This window comes from Euprymna scolopes, chromosome 41, assembly GCF_053919585.1.
Source record: "Euprymna scolopes isolate OS-2025 chromosome 41, ASM5391958v1, whole genome shotgun sequence".
Lineage (NCBI taxonomy): Eukaryota > Metazoa > Mollusca > Cephalopoda > Sepiida > Sepiolidae > Euprymna > Euprymna scolopes.
In genome coordinates, this window is record NC_136522.1 from 27,321,074 (window position 1) to 27,342,352 (window position 21,279).

Sequence of the window (21,279 nt, forward strand, 5' to 3'; positions counted from 1 at the left end):
TGGTCGTACTCTATTCGACTGAAGCAGCGAGGGGGTGCAGGCAACTGGCTGGCCGACCGAGCAGTCCATTTTCAGGATCACTCTGCTCGCCTCCATGGCATGAGGACGGGGCGATAAAAGGAGCCCTAAACATAGCTGCTTCACCATCACTCCTGGCCAGCATACCGCGGCTGGCGGGGTTTCCCTCACAGCGGTCGAGACATGAGAAAGAAAGGGTTGGTGCTTTGCTTGACAACACCAGAGCTGACCAACCCGAGAGAAGAACTACTCTCGTAGCAAGGGAGCTTGCCCATTATAAGGTAGACATCGCAGCCCTCAGTGAGACTCGCCTCTCAGACAAGGGTCAACTGACAGAGTCAGGTGGCGGCTACACCTTTTTTTGGAGTGGACGCAGCAGCGAGGAGCGCAGAGAGGCTGGCGTGGGCTTCGCCATCAAGACTGAGCACAGCTGTCAGCATCCCGGACGGCATCAATGACTGGCTGATGAAGATGCAACTCCCGCTCAGCAAGGCAAGAACCGCCACACTGATCAGCGCCTATGCACCAACCATGACTAACCCCAAAGATACTAAGGACCAGTTCTATGAAGATCTGGAAAGCCTCATCTCCGCTGCTCCGCAGAGAAAGAGGCTCATCGTCCTCGGCGACTTCAATGCCCACGTTGGCATGGACCATTCAACTTGGGACCGGGTTCTTGGCCACCATGGAGTGGGCAAGTGCAATAGCAATGGCCTACGGCTGCTCAGCACACGACTTATTCGACTGAAGCAGCGAGGGGGTGCAGGCAACTGTGCACACGACCTTTCCATCACCAACACCATGTTCCGCCTACCCACCCGTAGCAAGACGTCGTGGATGCACCCACACTCCCACCACTGGCATCTGATTGACTATGTCATCATCAGGGCAAGGAACAGGAGAGACGTAAGATTGACCAAGGCTGTGTGTGGTGCCGACTTTTGGACAGACCACTGCCTGATCATATCCAAAATGTGCCTCTACATCCAACCCAAGAGGCGGCCTCAGGGCCAGAAAGTCACAAAGCGCTTTGACCTGGAAAAACTTAAAAGTCCAGATGTCATCCATGAGCTACAGGAAGCAATCAACGACAAGCTATCTGTCCCCCTCACCATCTCGGACACTATTGAAGATCAGTGAGCACACCTCAGAGACTCCACCTACTCCATCGCTCTCGAAATCATTGGACCCAAGCAAAAGAAGCACCAGGACTGGTTTGATGAAAATGAGTCTGAGATTCAACCCCTCCTGGAGGAGAAACACCAACTTCTCCGTGCACATCAGAGTGACCCCAAGTGCTTCGCAAAGAAAGCTGCCTTCATCAACATCCGCAGCAAGGTGCAGGCCAGACTCCGCTCCATGCAGGATGCCTGGCTCAGCGCCAAAGCAGATGAGATCCAGGAGCATGCCGATAGCCATGATATGAAGAAGTTTTACAATGCGCTGAGGGCTGTCTACCGTCCCCAGTCCTCTAGCTCCTCCCCCCTGCTTAGCTCCGATTGAACAAGTCTTGAATGACAAAAAGCAGATCCTTGACAGATGGGCGGAGCACTTTAACAGCGTGCTAAACCGACTATCTTCCATCAACGATGAAGCCATCGACCGACTACGCCAGGAGCCTATCAACGAGGAGCTCAACATCCCACCCTTGTCAGAGGAAGTAAGCAAAGCCATCAAGCAACTTTCCTCTGGGAAGGCCCCCGGCCCCGACTCAATTCCAGCAGAAGTATACAAAGCTAGTGGACCTACACTGCTTTTAAGACTGACAGAACTCTTCCAATCCATGTGGGAGAGTGAAGAATTACCCCAAGATTTTCGTGATGCTACTATCGTTCACATTTACAAACGCAAGGGAAATCGTCAGTCATGTGACAACCACCGCGGGATATCTCTTCTTTCCATCGCCGGGAAAATCCTGGCCCGCGTCCTTCTCAACCGCCTGCTGGTGCACCTTGAAGATGGTCGTCTTCCTGAGCGCCAGTGTGGCTTTCGAGCGGGCCGCGGGACTGATATGATATTTGCTGCACGCCAACTGCAGGAGAAGTGTGTTGAGTAGCACCGGGGCCTCTACACCACGTTCGTCGACCTGACCAAGGCCTTCGACACTGTTTGCCGCAATGGCCTCTGGTGGATCATGGAAAAATTTGGTTGTCTAGACAGGTTCATCGCCATTGTCAGGCAGTTCCATGAGGGCATGACCGCTCGTGTCCTGGATGACGGCGACCCCTCAGAGCCCTTCCCTGTGACCAACGGGGTCAAGCAGGGCTGTGTCTTAGCCCCGACGCTCTTCAGCATGGTTTTCTCTGCCATGCTCCAGGACGCTTTCAAAGACAGTCACTCTGGCATTGACATCAAGTACAGATATGACGGGAAATTGTTTAACATCAGGCGAATGCAGGCAGTCACGAAAGTGAGGGAAACCATCATCAGAGACCTTCTCTTTGCCGATGACTGTGCCCTTAATGCCCCAAATGAGATAGAGATGCAACGTCAAATGGACAGATTCTCCACCAGTTGTGACAACTTTGGTCTCACCATCAGTACAAAGAAGACAGAAGTTATGTACCAACCTGCCCCAGGAGATGCATACCATGAACCCAGCATCACTGTCAAAGGGCAGAAGATCCATGCTGTGGAGCAATTCACCTACCTTGGCAGCACCCTCTCCCGCACCACCCACATTGACATTGAGGTTAACCATAGGATCTCCACAGCGAGCAGTGCATTTGGAAGACTTAGAGACAATGTGTGGAAGAGGAGAGGCATTACACTCGCAACCAAACTGAAAGTATACCGAGCGGTTGTCCTGACAACCCTACTCTACGCCTGCGACACTTGGACGCCATATAAAAGACATGAAAAACAGTTGAATGGCTTCCACCTCAGATGCCTCCGTAATCTTCTCAACATCCGCTGGCAAGACAGAAGTCTTGAAGCGCGCGGGGCTCCATACCATCACCACCATAATCCGCAAAACCCAGCTATGGTGGGCAGGCCATGTCTATCGCATGCACAACAGCCGAATCCCCAAACAACTTTTCTATGGGGAACTCAGCCAGGGAAAGCGGAATGCAGGGGGCCAAAAGAAACGATATAAAGACTGTCTGAGAACGTCCCTAAAAGACTTTGACATCAGCCCCAGTCTTGGGAGAGTTGCGCTGCTAAACGTTCGGCCTGGCGTGGCATCATCAGCCTAGGAGCCGACAGGGCAGAGAATCAACGCATGACACACGACCAGCAGAAGCGCAAAAGCGTTGTTGTGATAAGTGATTTTCTCTACTAATTCGCACTTTTTATTTTTAGATTCAAATATTAATAACTACATTTTATTTCAGTATTTAATTTATGTATTTCTGTTGTATTAAATGCTAGCTTTTTTTTTTCTCGTCCATAAATGTTTATCTACCAAGTTGATCTTAAATATTGTATAATCAATCCATTATATTATAATTTTCAGTCCCCCACCCCTAATTTCTGGCTCCCATCTTATCTCGCAATTACTTATAACGTCACTAACTAACTTCGGAAGAACCCCCACCCCATCTGCTTTTCTTTTACATCATAAGTTTCTTAAAAGGTGACTAGTTAAAGTTCAGAATAAAATCACGCTTTCTCTTAACGGTTAATTTATAAATAAAAAAAAAATCTTCTGAACGCTATTAAAAGTTAAATTCTTCACTAGTTTGCAGTTTGGAGACTGAAGCGTTGTTGTGAGAAGTGATTTTCTCTACTAATTCGCACTTTTTATTTTTAGATTCAAATATTAATAACTACATTTTATTTCAGTATTTAATTTATGTATTTCTGTTGTATTAAATGCTAGCTTTTTTTTTCTCGTCCATAAATGTTTATCTACCAAGTTGATCTTAAATATTGTATAATCAATCCATTATATTATCATTTTCAGTCCCCCACCCCTAATTTCTGGCTTCCATCTTATCTTGCAATTACTTAAAACGTCACCAACTAACTTCGGAAGAACCCCCACCCCATCTGCTTTTCTTTTACATCATAAGTTTCTTAAAACGTGACTAGTTAAAGTTCAGAATAAAATCACGCTTTCTCTTAACGGTTAATTTATAAATAAAAAAAAAATCTTCTGAACGCTATTAAAAGTTAAATTCTTCACTAGTTTGCAGTTTGGAGACGGAAGCGTTGTTGTGATAAGTGATGTTCTCTACTAATTCGCACTTTTTATTTTTAGATTCAAATATTAATAACTACATTTTATTTCAGTATTTAATTTATGTATTTCTGTTGTATTAAATGCTAGCTTTTTTTCTCGTCCATAAATGTTTATCTACCAAGTTTATCTTCAATATTGTATAATCAATCCATTATATTATCATTTTCAGTCCCCCACCCCTAATTTCTGGCTCCCATCTTATCTCGCAATTACTTATAACGTCACCAACTAACTTCGGAAGAACCCCCACCCCATCTGCTTTTCTTTTATATCATAAGTGTCTTAAAACGTGACTAGTTAAAGTTCAGAATAAAATCACGCTTTCTCTTAACGGTTAATTTATAAATAAAAAAAAAATCTTCTGAACGCTATTAAAAGTTAAATTCTTCACTAGTTTGCAGTTTGGAGACGGAAGCGTTGTTGTGATAAGTGATTTTCTCTACTAATTCGCACTTTTTATTTTTAGATTCAAATATTAATAACTACATTTTATTTCAGTATTTAATTTATGTATTTCTGTTGTATTAAATGCTAGCTTTTCTTTTCTCGTCCATAAATTTTTATATACCAAGTTTATCTTAAATATTGTATAATCAATCCATTATATTATCATTTTCAGTCCCCCACCCCTAATTTCTGGCTCCCATCTTATCTTGCAATTACTTATAACGTCACCAACTAACTTCGGAAGAACCCCCACCCCATCTGCTTTTCTTTTACATCATAAGTTTCTTAAAACGTGACTAGTTAAAGTTCAGAATAAAATCACGCTTTCTCTTCACGGTTAATTTATAAATAAAAAAAAATCTTCTGAACGCTATTAAAAGTTAAATTCTTCACTAGTTTGCAGTTTGGAGACGGAAGCGTTGTTGTGATAAGTGATGTTCTCTACTAATTCGCACTTTTTATTTTTAGATTCAAATATTAATAACTACATTTTATTTCAGTATTTAATTTATGTATTTCTGTTGTATTAAATGCTAGCTTTTTTTTCTCGTCCATAAATGTTTATCTACCAAGTTTATCTTCAATATTGTATAATCAATCCATTATATTATCATTTTCAGTCCCCCACCCCTAATTACTAGCTCCCATCTTATCTCGCAATTACTTATAACGTCACCAACTAACTTCGGAAGAACCCCCACCCCATCTGCTTTTCTTTTATATCATAAGTGTCTTAAAACGTGACTAGTTAAAGTTCAGAATAAAATCACGCTTTCTCTTAACGGTTAATTTATAAATAAAAAAAAATCTTCTGAACGCTATTAAAAGTTAAATTCTTCACTAGTTTGCAGTTTGGAGACGGAAGCGTTGTTGTGATAAGTGATTTTCTCTACTAATTCGCACTTTTTATTTTTAGATTCAAATATTAATAACTACATTTTATTTCAGTATTTAATTTATGTATTTCTGTTGTATTAAATGCTAGCTTTTTTTTTTCGTCCATAAATGTTTATCTACCAAGTTGATCTTAAATATTGTATAATCAATCCATTATATTATCATTTTCAGTCCCCCACCCCTAATTTCTGGCTCCCATCTTATCTCGCAATTACTTATAACGTCACTAACTAACGTCGGAAGAACCCCCACCCCATCTGCTTTTCTTTTACATCATAAGTTTCTTAAAACGTGACTAGTTAAAGTTCAGAATAAAATCACGCTTTCTCTTAACGGTTAATTTATAAATAAAAAAAAAATCTTCTGAACGCTATTAAAAGTTAAATTCTTCACTAGTTTGCAGTTTGGAGACGGAAGCGTTGTTGTAATAAGTGATTTTCTCTACTAATTCGCACTTTTTATTTTTAGATTCAAATATTAATAACTACATTTTATTTCAGTATTTAATTTATGTATTTCTGTTGTATTAAATGCTAGCTTTTCTTTTCTCGTCCATAAATGTTTATCTACCAAGTTTATCTTAAATATTGTATAATCAATCCATTATATTATCATTTTCAGTCCCCCACCCCTAATTTCTGGCTCCCATCTTATCTCGCAATTACTTATAACGTCACCAACTTACTTCGGAAGAACCCCCACCCCATCTGCTTTTCTTTTACATCATAAGTTTCTTAAAACGTTACTAGTTAAAGTTCAGAATAAAATCACGCTTTCTCTTAACGGTTAATTTATAAATTTAAAAAAAAAAATCTTCTGAACGCAATTAAAAGTTAAATTCTTCACTAGTTTGCAGTTTGGAGACGGAAGCGTTGTTGTGATAAGTGATTTTCTCTACTAATTCGCACTTTTTATTTTTAGATTCAAATATTAATAACTACATTTTATTTCAGTATTTAATTTATGTATTTCTGTTGTATTAAATGCTAGCTTTTTTTTTCTCGTCCATAAATTTTTATATACCAAGTTTATCTTAAATATTGTATAATCAATCCATTATATTATCATTTTCAGTCCCCCACCCCTAATTTCTGGCTCCCATCTTATCTCGCAATTACTTATAACGTCACCAACTAACTTCGGAAGAACCCCCACCCCATCTGCTTTTCTTTTATATGATAAGTGTCTTAAAACGTGACTAGTTAAAGTTCAGAATAAAATCACGCTTTCTCTTAACGGTTAATTTATAAATAAAAAAAAATCTTCTTAACGCTATTAAAAGTTAAATTCTTCACTAGTTTGCAGTTTGGAGACGGAAGCGTTGTTGTGATAAGTGATTTTCTCTACTAATTCGCACTTTTTATTTTTAGATTCAAATATTAATAACTACATTTTATTTCAGTATTTAATTTATGTGTTTCTGTTGTATTAAATGCTAGCTTTTTTTTTTCTCGTCCATAAATGTTTATCTACCAAGTTGATCTTAAATATTGTATAATCAATCCATTATATTATCATTTTCAGTCCCCCACCCCTAATTTCTGGCTCCCATCTTATCTCGCAATTACTTATAACGTCACCAACTAACTTCGGAAGAACCCCCACCCCATCTGCTTTTCTTTTACATCATAAGTTTCTTAAAACGTGACTAGTTAAAGTTCAGAATAAAATCACGCTTTCTCTTAACGGTTAATTTATAAATTTAAAAAAAAAAATCTTCTGAACGCTATTAAAAGTTAAATTCTTCACTAGTTTGCAGTTTGGAGACGGAAGCGTTGTTGTGATAAGTGATTTTCTCTACTAATTCGCACTTTTTATTTTTAGATTCAAATATTAATAACTACATTTTATTTCAGTATTTAATTTATGTATTTCTGTTGTATTAAATGCTTGCTTTTTTTTTCGCGTCCATAAATTTTTATATACCAAGTTTATCTTAAATATTGTATAATCAATCCATTATATTATCATTTTCAGTCCCCCACCCCAGGTTTCTGGCTCCCATCTTATCTTGCAATTACTTATAACGTCACCAACTAACTTCGGAAGAACCCCCACCCCATCTGCTTTTCTTTTACATCATAAGTTTCTTAAAACGTGACTAGTTAAAGTTCAGAATAAAATCACGCTTTCTCTTAACGGTTAATTTATAAATAAAAAAAAAATCTTCTGAACGCTATTAAAAGTTAAATTCTTCACTAGTTTGCAGTTTGGAGACGGAAGCGTTGTTGTGATAAGTGATTTTCTCTACTAATTCGCACTTTTTATTTTTAGATTCAAATATTAATAACTACATTTTATTTCAGTATTTAATTTATGTATTTCTGTTGTATTAAATGCTAGCTTTTTTTTTCTCGTCCATAAATTTTTATATACCAAGTTTATCTTAAATATTGTATAATCAATCCATTATATTATCATTTTCAGTCCCCCACCCCTAATTTCTGGCTCCCATCTTATCTTGCAATTACTTAAAACGTCACTAACTAACTTCGGAAGAACCCCCACCCCATCTGCTTTTCTTTTACATCATAAGTTTCTTAAAACGTGACTAGTTAAAGTTCAGAATAAAATCACGCTTTCTCTTAACGGTTAATTTATAAATAAAAAAAAAATCTTCTGAACGCTATTAAAAGTTAAATTCTTCACTAGTTTGCAGTTTGGAGACGGAAGCGTTGTTGTGATAAGTGATTTTCTCTACTAATTCGCACTTTTTATTTTTAGATTCAAATATTAATAACTACATTTTATTTCAGTATTTAATTTATGTATTTCTGTTGTATTAAATGCTAGCTTTTTTTTCTCGTCCATAAATGTTTATCTACCAAGTTTATCTTCAATATTGTATAATCAATCCATTATATTATAATTTTCAGTCCCCCACCCCTAATTTCTGGCTCCCATCTTATCTCGCAATTACTTATAACGTCACCAACTAACTTCGGAAGAACCCCCACCCCATCTGCTTTTCTTTTATATCATAAGTGTCTTAAAACGTGACTAGTTAAAGTTCAGAATAAAATCACGCTTTCTCTTAACGGTTAATTTATAAATAAAAAAAAAATCTTCTGAACGCTATTAAAAGTTAAATTCTTCACTAGTTTGCAGTTTGGAGACGGAAGCGTTGTTGTGATAAGTGATGTTCTCTACTAATTCGCACTTTTTATTTTTAGATTCAAATATTAATAACTACATTTTATTTCAGTATTTAATTTATGTATTTCTGTTGTATTAAATGCTAGCTTTTCTTTTCTCGTCCATAAATTTTTATATACCAAGTTTATCTTAAATATTGTATAATCAATCCATTATATTATCATTTTCATTCCTCCACCCCTAGTTTCTGGCTCCCATCTTATCTTGCAATTACTTATAACGTCACCAACTAACTTCGGAAGAACCCCCACCCCATCTGCTTTTCTTTTACATCATAAGTTTCTTAAAACGTGACTAGTTAAAGTTCAGAATAAAATCACGCTTTCTCTTAACGGTTAATTTATAAATAAAAAAAAAATCTTCTGAACGCTATTAAAAGTTAAATTCTTCACTAGTTTGCAGTTTGGAGACGGAAGCGTTGTTGTGATAAGTGATTTTCTCTACTAATTCGCACTTTTTATTTTTAGATTCAAATATTAATAACTACATTTTATTTCAGTATTTAATTCATGTATTTCTGTTGTATTAAATGCTAGCTTTTTTTTCTCGTCCATAAATGTTTATGTACCAAGTTTATCTTCAATATTGTATAATCAATCCATTATATTATCATTTTCAGTCCCCCACCCCTAATTTCTGGCTCCCATCTTATCTCGCAATTACTTATAACGTCACCAACTAACTTCGGAAGAACCCCCACCCCATCTGCTTTTCTTTTATATCATAAGTGTCTTAAAACGTGACTAGTTAAAGTTCAGAATAAAATCACGCTTTCTCTTAACGGTTAATTTATAAATAAAAAAAAATCTTCTTAACGCTATTAAAAGTTAAATTCTTCACTAGTTTGCAGTTTGGAGACGGAAGCGTTGTTGTGATAAGTGATTTTCTCTACTAATTCGCACTTTTTATTTTTAGATTCAAATATTAATAACTACATTTTATTTCAGTATTTAATTTATGTGTTTCTGTTGTATTAAATGCTAGCTTTTTTTTTCTCGTCCATAAATGTTTATCTACCAAGTTGATCTTAAATATTGTATAATCAATCCATTATATTATCATTTTCAGTCCCCCACCCCTAATTTCTGGCTCCCATCTTATCTCGCAATTACTTATAACGTCACCAACTAACTTCGGAAGAACCCCCACCCCATCTGCTTTTCTTTTACATCATAAGTTTCTTAAAACGTTACTAGTTAAAGTTCAGAATAAAATCACGCTTTCTCTTAACGGTTAATTTATAAATTTAAAAAAAAAAAATCTTCTGAACGCTATTAAAAGTTAAATTCTTCACTAGTTTGCAGTTTGGAGACGGAAGCGTTGTTGTGATAAGTGATTTTCTCTACTAATTCGCACTTTTTATTTTTAGATTCAAATATTAATAACTACATTTTATTTCAGTATTTAATTTATGTATTTCTGTTGTATTAAATGCTAGCTTTTTTTTTCTCGTCCATAAATTTTTATATACCAAGTTTATCTTAAATATTGTATAATCAATCCATTATATTATCATTTTCAGTCCCCCACCCCTAGTTTCTGGCTCCCATCTTATCTTGCAATTACTTATAACGTCACCAACTAACTTCAGAAGAACCCCCACCCCATCTGCTTTTCTTTTACATCATAAGTTTCTTAAAACGTGACTAGTTAAAGTTCAGAATAAAATCACGCTTTCTCTTAACGGTTAATTTATAAATAAAAAAAAAATCTTCTGAACGCTATTAAAAGTTAAATTCTTCACTAGTTTGCAGTTTGGAGACGGAAGCGTTGTTGTGATAAGTGATTTTCTCTACTAATTCGCACTTTTTATTTTTAGATTCAAATATTAATAACTACATTTTATTTCAGTATTTAATTTATGTATTTCTGTTGTATTAAATGCTAGCTTTTTTTTTTCTCGTCCATAAATGTTTATGTACCAAGTTTATCTTCAATATTGTATAATCAATCCATTATATTATCGTTTTCAGTCCCCCACCCCTAATTTCTGGCTCCCATCTTATCTCGCAATTACTTATAACGTCACCAACTAACTTCGGAAGAACCCCCACCCCATCTGCTTTTCTTTTATATCATAAGTGTCTTAAAACGTGACTAGTTAAAGTTCAGAATAAAATCACGCTTTCTCTTAACGGTTAATTTATAAATAAAAAAAAATCTTCTTAACGCTATTAAAAGTTAAATTCTTCACTAGTTTGCAGTTTGGAGACGGAAGCGTTGTTGTGATAAGTGATTTTCTCTACTAATTCGCACTTTTTATTTTTAGATTCAAATATTAATAACTACATTTTATTTCAGTATTTAATTTATGTGTTTCTGTTGTATTAAATGCTAGCTTTTTTTTTCTCGTCCATAAATGTTTATCTACCAAGTTGATCTTAAATATTGTATAATCAATCCATTATATTATCATTTTCAGTCCCCCACCCCTAATTTCTGGCTCCCATCTTATCTCGCAATTACTTATAACGTCACCAACTAACTTCGGAAGAACCCCCACCCCATCTTCTTTTCTTTTACATCATAAGTTTCTTAAAACGTGACTAGTTAAAGTTCAGAATAAAATCACGCTTTCTCTTAACGGTTAATTTATAAATTAAAAAAAAAAAAATCTTCTGAACGCTATTAAAAGTTAAATTCTTCACTAGTTTGCAGTTTGGAGACGGAAGCGTTGTTGTGATAAGTGATTTTCTCTACTAATTCGCACTTTTTATTTTTAGATTCAAATATTAATAACTACATTTTATTTCAGTATTTAATTTATGTATTTCTGTTGTATTAAATGCTTGCTTTTTTTTTCGCGTCCATAAGTTTTTATATACCAAGTTTATCTTAAATATTGTATAATCAATCCATTATATTATCATTTTCAGTCCCCCACCCCTAGTTTCTGGCTCCCATCTTATCTTGCAATTACTTATAACGTCACCAACTAACTTCGGAAGAACCCCCACCCCATCTGCTTTTCTTTTACATCATAAGTTTCTTAAAACGTGACTAGTTAAAGTTCAGAATAAAATCACGCTTTCTCTTAACGGTTAATTTATAAATAAAAAAAAATCTTCTGAACGCTATTAAAAGTTAAATTCTTCACTAGTTTGCAGTTTGGAGACGGAAGCGTTGTTGTGATAAGTGATTTTCTCTACTAATTCGCACTTTTTATTTTTAGATTCAAATATTAATAACTACATTTTATTTCAGTATTTAATTTATGTATTTCTGTTGTATTAAATGCTAGCTTTTTTTTTTCTCGTCCATAAATGTTTATCTACCAAGTTTATCTTAAATATTGTATAATCAATCCATTATATTATCATTTTCAGTCCCCCACCCCTAATTTCTGGCTCCCATCTTATCTTGCAATTACTTAAAACGTCACCAACTAACTTCGGAAGAACCCCCACCCCATCTGCTTTTCTTTTACATCATAAGTTTCTTAAAACGTGACTAGTTAAAGTTCAGAATAAAATCACGCTTTCTCTTAACGGTTAATTTATAAATAAAAAAAAAATCTTCTGAACGCTATTAAAAGTTAAATTCTTCACTAGTTTGCAGTTTGGAGACGGAAGCGTTGTTGTGATAAGTGATGTTCTCTACTAATTCGCACTTTTTATTTTTAGATTCAAATATTAATAACTACATTTTATTTCAGTATTTAATTTATGTATTTCTGTTGTATTAAATGCTAGCTTTTTTTTCTCGTCCATAAATGTTTATCTACCAAGTTTATCTTCAATATTGTATAATCAATCCATTATATTATAATTTTCAGTCCCCCACCCCTAATTTCTGGCTCCCATCTTATCTCGCAATTACTTATAACGTCACCAACTAACTTCGGAAGAACCCCCACCCCATCTGCTTTTCTTTTATATCATAAGTGTCTTAAAACGTGACTAGTTAAAGTTCAGAATAAAATCACGCTTTCTCTTAACGGTTAATTTATAAATAAAAAAAAAATCTTCTGAACGCTATTAAAAGTTAAATTCTTCACTAGTTTGCAGTTTGGAGACGGAAGCGTTGTTGTGATAAGTGATTTTCTCTACTAATTCGCACTTTTTATTTTTAGATTCAAATATTAATAACTACATTTTATTTCAGTATTTAATTTATGTATTTCTGTTGTATTAAATGCTAGCTTTTCTTTTCTCGTCCATAAATTTTTATATACCAAGTTTATCTTAAATATTGTATAATCAATCCATTATATTATCATTTTCAGTCCCCCACCCCTAATTTCTGGCTCCCATCTTATCTTGCAATTACTTATAACGTCACCAACTAACTTCGGAAGAACCCCCACCCCATCTGCTTTTCTTTTACATCATAAGTTTCTTAAAACGTGACTAGTTAAAGTTCAGAATAAAATCACGCTTTCTCTTCACGGTTAATTTATAAATAAAAAAAAATCTTCTGAACGCTATTAAAAGTTAAATTCTTCACTAGTTTGCAGTTTGGAGACGGAAGCGTTGTTGTGATAAGTGATTTTCTCTACTAATTCGCACTTTTTATTTTTAGATTCAAATATTAATAACTACATTTTATTTCAGTATTTAATTTATGTATTTCTGTTGTATTAAATGCTAGCTTTTTTTTTCTCGTCCATAAATGTTTATCTACCAAGTTTATCTTCAATATTGTATAATCAATCCATTATATTATCATTTTCAGTCCCCCACCCCTAATTTCTGGCTCCCATCTTATCTCGCAATTACTTATAACGTCACCAACTAACTTCGGAAGAACCCCCACCCCATCTGCTTTTCTTTTATATCATAAGTGTCTTAAAACGTGACTAGTTAAAGTTCAGAATAAAATCACGCTTTCTCTTAACGGTTAATTTATAAATAAAAAAAAAATCTTCTGAACGCTATTAAAAGTTAAATTCTTCACTAGTTTGCAGTTTGGAGACGGAAGCGTTGTTGTGATAAGTGATTTTCTCTACTAATTCGCACTTTTTATTTTTAGATTCAAATATTAATAACTACATTTTATTTCAGTATTTAATTTATGTATTTCTGTTGTATTAAATGCTAGCTTTTTTTTTTCGTCCATAAATGTTTATCTACCAAGTTTATCTTCAATATTGTATAATCAATCCATTATATTATCATTTTCAGTCCCCCACCCCTAGTTTCTGGCTCCCATCTTATCTCGCAATTACTTATAACGTCACTAACTAACTTCGGAAGAACCCCCACCCCATCTGCTTTTCTTTTACATCATAAGTTTCTTAAAACGTGATTAGTTAAAGTTCAGAATAAAATCACGCTTTCTCTTAACGGTTAATTTATAAATAAAAAAAAAATCTTCTCAACGCTATTAAAAGTTAAATTCTTCACTAGTTTGCAGTTTGGAGACGGAAGCGTTGTTGTAATAAGTGATTTTCTCTACTAATTCGCACTTTTTATTTTTAGATTCAAATATTAATAACTACATTTTATTTCAGTATTTAATTTATGTATTTCTGTTGTATTAAATGCTAGCTTTTTTTTTCTCGTCCATAAATGTTTATCTACCAAGTTTATCTTAAATATTGTATAATCAATCCATTATATTATCATTTTCAGTCCCCCACCCCTAATTTCTGGCTCCCATCTTATCTCGCAATTACTTATAACGTCACCAACTAACTTCGGAAGAACCCCCACCCCATCTGCTTTTCTTTTACATCATAAGTTTCTTAAAACGTTACTAGTTAAAGTTCAGAATAAAATCACGCTTTCTCTTAACGGTTAATTTATAAATTTAAAAAAAAAAAATCTTCTGAACGCTATTAAAAGTTAAATTCTTCACTAGTTTGCAGTTTGGAGACGGAAGCGTTGTTGTGATAAGTGATTTTCTCTACTAATTCGCACTTTTTATTTTTAGATTCAAATATTAATAACTACATTTTATTTCAGTATTTAATTTATGTATTTCTGTTGTATTAAATGCTAGCTTTTTTTTTCTCGTCCATAAATTTTTATATACCAAGTTTATCTTAAATATTGTATAATCAATCCATTATATTATCATTTTCAGTCCCCCACCCCTAGTTTCTGGCTCCCATCTTATCTTGCAATTACTTATAACGTCACCAACTAACTTCAGAAGAACCCCCACCCCATCTGCTTTTCTTTTACATCATAAGTTTCTTAAAACGTGACTAGTTAAAGTTCAGAATAAAATCACGCTTTCTCTTAACGGTTAATTTATAAATAAAAAAAAAATCTTCTGAACGCTATTAAAAGTTAAATTCTTCACTAGTTTGCAGTTTGGAGACGGAAGCGTTGTTGTGATAAGTGATTTTCTCTACTAATTCGCACTTTTTATTTTTAGATTCAAATATTAATAACTACATTTTATTTCAGTATTTAATTTATGTATTTCTGTTGTATTAAATGCTAGCTTTTTTTTTCTCGTCCATAAATGTTTATGTACCAAGTTTATCTTCAATATTGTATAATCAATCCATTATATTATCATTTTCAGTCCCCCACCCCTAATTTCTGGCTCCCATCTTATCTCGCAATTACTTATAACGTCACCAACTAACTTCGGAAGAACCCCCACCCCATCTGCTTTTCTTTTATATCATAAGTGTCTTAAAACGTGACTAGTTAAAGTTCAGAATAAAATCACGCTTTCTCTTAACGGTTAATTTATAAATAAAAAAAAATCTTCTTAACGCTATTAAAAGTTAAATTCTTCACTAGTTTGCAGTTTGGAGACGGAAGCGTTGTTGTGATAAGTGATTTTCTCTACTAATTCGCACTTTTTATTTTTAGATTCAAATATTAATAACTACATTTTATTTCAGTATTTAATTTATGTGTTTCTGTTGTATTAAATGCTAGCTTTTTTTTTCTCGTCCATAAATGTTTATCTACCAAGTTGATCTTAAATATTGTATAATCAATCCATTATATTATCATTTTCAGTCCCCCACCCCTAATTTCTGGCTCCCATCTTATCTCGCAATTACTTATAACGTCACCAACTAACTTCGGAAGAACCCCCACCCCATCTGCTTTTCTTTTACATCATAAGTTTCTTAAAACGTGACTAGTTAAAGTTCAGAATAAAATCACGCTTTCTCTTAACGGTTAATTTATAAATTTAAAAAAAAAAAATCTTCTGAACGCTATTAAAAGTTAAATTTTTCACTAGTTTGCAGTTTGGAGACGGAAGCGTTGTTGTGATAAGTGATTTTCTCTACTAATTCGCACTTTTTATTTTTAGATTCAAATATTAATAACTACATTTTATTTCAGTATTTAATTTATGTATTTCTGTTGTATTAAATGCTTGCTTTTTTTTTCGCGTCCATAAATTTTTATATACCAAGTTTATCTTAAATATTGTATAATCAATCCATTATATTATCATTTTCAGTCCCCCACCCCTAGTTTCTGGCTCCCATCTTATCTTGCAATTACTTATAACGTCACCAACTAACTTCGGAAGAACCCCCACCCCATCTGCTTTTCTTTTACATCATAAGTTTCTTAAAACGTGACTAGTTAAAGTTCAGAATAAAATCACGCTTTCTCTTAACGGTTAATTTATAAATAAAAAAAAAATCTTCTGAACGCTATTAAAAGTTAAATTCTTCACTAGTTTGCAGTTTGGAGACGGAAGCGTTGTTGTGATAAGTGATTTTCTCTACTAATTCGCACTTTTTATTTTTAGATTCAAATATTAATAACTACATTTTATTTCAGTATTTAATTTATGTATTTCTGTTGTATTAAATGCTAGCTTTTTTTTTCTCGTCCATAAATGTTTATCTACCAAGTTTATCTTAAATATTGTATAATCAATCCATTATATTATCATTTTCAGTCCCCCACCCCTAATTTCTGGCTCCCATCTTATCTCGCAATTACTTATAACGTCACCAACTAACTTCGGAAGAACCCCCACCCCATCTGCTTTTCTTTTATATCATAAGTGTCTTAAAACGTGACTAGTTAAAGTTCAGAATAAAATCACGCTTTCTCTTAACGGTTAATTTATAAATAAAAAAAAAATCTTCTTAACGCTATTAAAAGTTAAATTCTTCACTAGTTTGCAGTTTGGAGACGGAAGCGTTGTTGTGATAAGTGATTTTCTCTACTAATTCGCACTTTTTATTTTTAGATTCAAATATTAATAACTACATTTTATTTCAGTATTTAATTTATGTATTTCTGTTGTATTAAATGCTAGCTTTTTTTTTCTCGTCCATAAATGTTTATCTACCAAGTTGATCTTAAATATTGTATAATCAATCCATTATATTATAATTTTCAGTCCCCCACCCCTAATTTCTGGCTCCCATCTTATCTCGCAATTACTTATAACGTCACCAACTAACTTCGGAAGAACCCCCACCCCATCTGCTTTTCTTTTATATCATAAGTTTCTTAAAACGTGACTAGTTAAAGTTCAGAATAAAATCACGCTTTCTCTTAACGGTTAATTTATAAATAAAAAGAAAAATCTTCGGAACGCTATTAAAAGTTAAATTCTTCACTAGTTTGCAGTTTGGAGACGGAAGCGTTGTTGTGATAAGTGATTTTCTCTACTAATTCGCACTTTTTATTTTTAGATTCAAATATTAATAACTACATTTTATTTCAGTATTTAATTTATGTATTTCTGTTGTATTAAATGCTAGCTTTTTTTCTCGTTCATAAATGTTTATTTATCTACCGAGTTAATTGCAAAAATAGATTACCTAATTTTACTCATTTTTAGTTCGTTAGAGGGGAATCTATCACCATACTTTCCCTTAAACATGTCTGTAGGACTTTTATTAAGTACAATACTTAATAGTTTTTTTTTTTAATGGAGAGTAGAAAACGCATTGTGGATGCGTTATCGGCAGCTCCTGTTACTCTCGTTTCTTCTGATTTGTCCCTCAGTCCTCATTTTTTAATGAGTGATTTTTCTGACAAAGGGAGAAGAAAAAGCTGTTTTCTAGGTTGGCAGTATTTTGCGCGAACAGTTGGCAGAGTTGGTGGAAATTTTCTGTTTCTATGTCTATCCTTGTAGCCATGTCACTAGTAAGGGTGCTGGAGGTAAACGTTTTGTCTGGGCTGACGTTATCCGCCTGATAGTCAGGGACCCGAACCTTGGATTAACCACTAAGGAGGCTGTCCTATCAGCAGGTGCAAAGTACTGGGGCTGCTGTATTGCCATTTGGTGAATGGAATCTGGACCATGCAGTAGCTTCTGGTGGGGCCTCTCGATGCCATACTAGTGGGTAATTGTTACGGCTTTACCTTATCATGTGCTACAAAAAAAAAAGAAAACAAAAATTCTTCGTTTCTTTTTCTCTCTTAGTTTCCCCTCTCTGTCCTGCTCTAAGTAAATCTGACGCCCTAGTCCACAAATCCCAAAATTTCATCATGACAAGTTTCAAGAAAAAATACACGATTAAACCCGGTTCTCCAACTTCCAACGTAGACCCCTACTACCATGTCTCCTTCTCCAACATCAGGGGTCTTCGTTCTAACCTTCCAGAGGTTGAAACCCAATTACAGGAGACTAAACCAGACCTTTTATTTTTAAGTGAAACTGGCATTGGACAGGCTATTTCCCTAGATGAGTTTGCAATTACAGGATACTCTAACTTAACTTCTAAATCTGACCCCCAAGATCGCCATGGGCATGGAATATGTGCCTATATTAAAGATAGCTTTCCATGTGGGAGGGACATCTCCAGGGAAGATCCTAACTTACCCTATATGTGCTTCCGGGTTGCTTTAGCTCACACTACTGCATTTATATTTACTCTCTATCGCCCCCACAACAGCGGAGTTACTATCTTTCAAAGCATATCTGAGAAAATTGACCAAGTCCTTTCTACTTATCCTTCAGCTAACATTCACGTATGTGGAGACTTCAATGTTCACAACGTCGAATGGTTGACCCACTCAAACAAGACCGATGATGAGGGAAGGTTCTGTCATGATTTCTCCATTGCCTATGACCTCACTCAGATTGTTCAGAAACCTACCCGTGTGCCCGATAATGACGGCCAGTATGCGAGCCTACTAGACCTTTTTCTCACAACTTGCCCTGAACTATGTTCAGTTTCTGTTCTGTCGCCTCTTGGATCTTCCGACCACTCTGTTGTATCAATTAAGATAAAAATGAAATGTAATAAGTCCCCAGACGTACCTCTTCATCGTACAGTATATCGATACACTAAGGCTGACTGGGATAGCTTCCGTACATTTATATCTGATCTACCTCTGCATTCCATGTTTAAAAAGGATGTGTCTTCTATAGTATTAGACCTGACTGAATGGTTAATTGTAGGTATTGACCATTTCATACCCTCTAAAAAGTTTCAGCAAAAACCTAACAGCCAGCCATGGTTCTCTCCAGAATGTGCTGCTGCCATTGCGCACAGAAATCACTTTTTCCACTGCTTCAAACGTAATAGATGTATGGAAACTAAAGCCTTTTTCAGGACTGCCAGCAACCATTGTAAGAAAGTAATAAGGAACGCAAGAGAGTTGTATGCTCAATCTGTTAAGTCCAAAGTAGCTGAGCAGCGGCTTGGTTCCCACCAGTTTTGGCAAATAGCAAACAGAATCCTGAACAGAAGCGTATGCTCCATCCCAACTATTATCAATGGACCTGAGGTAATCTCGTCAGCATCAGACAAAGCCAAACTCTTTGTCAAGAACTTTGCAGCTAATTCTACCCTTTGCGACCAAGACCGCCAACCCCCAATATTTCCTCCTGTATCAGAAAACACGCTATGTGATATACGTATATCTGTACGTGATGTTGCGAAGCTAATCAAAAACCTTGATTCAAGTAAAGCAACTGGCCCTGATGGTATTCCAATTATAGTACTCAAAAAACTTCAACCTGAACTAGCGCCCATACTTACAAAACTGTTTAAACGTTGTCTTAAGGAGAATAGTTTCCCATCTCCCTGGAAAATCTCATCAGTATGCACTGTATTTAAGAATTCAGGTGATCGCTCATCCCCCTCTCAGTACAGGCCAATAAGTCTCCTGTGCGTCATGAGTAAGTTGCTAGAATCTGTGTTAAATACAGAAGTAATCAACCATCTCAACAAAAATAACCTTCTTAGTGACACTCAATATGGTTTCCGTTCTGCTAGATCTACAGCAGATGTCCTTACAGTTATATCGCATAGGATTAGCAAATCTCTCGACGGTGGCAATCTTTCTAGGGCAATTGCTCTTGACATATCTAAGGCCTTTGATAGGGTATGGCATAAAGGTTTACTTCATAAGATCGCTAGCTATGGTATAGCTGGAAAAGTCTTCTCAATTATTAAATCATTTCTTTCTGATAGGTTCATAAGAGTAGTAGTTGAGGGGCAAAAATCAGAAGCTCACACTATTAATGCTGGTGTCCCTCAGGGATCCATCCTGGGCCCAACTCTTTTCCTGATCTACATTAATGATCTTCCAAATCATATCCTTACATCATTTGTAGACATTTATGCTGACGACACTACCATTTATGGTACCACATCTAAGACAGTAAACGACCAAGTTCTCTCCAATTCTCTCTCCTCTGATCTTGAGCACGTAGTACAATGGGGAAAGGAGTGGCTGGTTACTTTTAATGCATCTAAAACCAAGCTTCTCTCTTTACATCATCAACATTCTAATCCACATTTGTCATCAATTGAAATGAATGGCTCTCGTCTTCAGGAGGCCTCAAGTTTTGACAAGCTTCTGGGCTTGACCATTACTCCTGATCTTAAATGGAACACGTATATCAAATCTGTTGCCAAGGCCGCTGGAAAAATGGTGGGATCTTTCTATCGATCCGGTAGATATCTCACTGCTGATGCTATTCTCTATCTATATAAGAGCCAGGTACGTCCAAGGATGGAATACTGTTGCCACATCTGGGCAGGAGGTGCTAGAAAGGACTTGTCCTGCCTTGATAGAGTTCAAAATAGACTTCGTAGCCTCGTAGATGTCCTTTTCTCCTCCTTGCAACCTCTATCTCACAGAAGAGATATTGCGAGTTTGTCTCTGATGTATCGTTATTTTCATGGAAAGTGTTCAACTGAGCTTCAATCTATGGTCCCCCCTCGCTAAACTTTCACAAGAAACACTCGTCTAGCTGTAAACACTATCAATAATTTCCCCCACTCTTTATCTGTGCCTAAACCTAAACGTAGATTCCATGAACAAAGCTTCTTTCTTAGAACTGCACGCCTGTGGAATTGTCTTCCGTTTTCCTGCTTTTCGGCTGACTACAATATGGTTGTGTTCAAGTCTAAAGTAAATAAGTTCTTGATGAGCCGTTCCATATAAGTTATCAAATTTACCAAATTTTCATTACTAATAATTACTATATTGACCAATTTCTACTGTACACTCTTTAACCCTTATCCTTGTGTGGCCTCTGGGCCTTGATAATGTGGTGATGCCTTTGTAAAAAAAAAAAAAAAAAAAAAAGAGGAGGAAGGAGAGAGCTGCCGGTTCACAGCCTGGCGATACCGCCTTCACGTGTCCAGAGTGTGGAAGAGTCTGCCGAGCACGGATTGGCCTCATCAGCCATCTCAGGACCCACAAACCCCTGACGCCGAACTGATT

General features: G+C 35.3%; 1 protein-coding gene across 1 annotated transcript in view; it reads right to left on the minus strand.

The window, feature by feature from the left end:
• LOC145266443 (uncharacterized) overlaps positions 1–21,279 on the minus strand; it is a 202,355-nt gene that overhangs the window by 44,243 nt on the left and 136,833 nt on the right. The window lies entirely within an intron of this gene.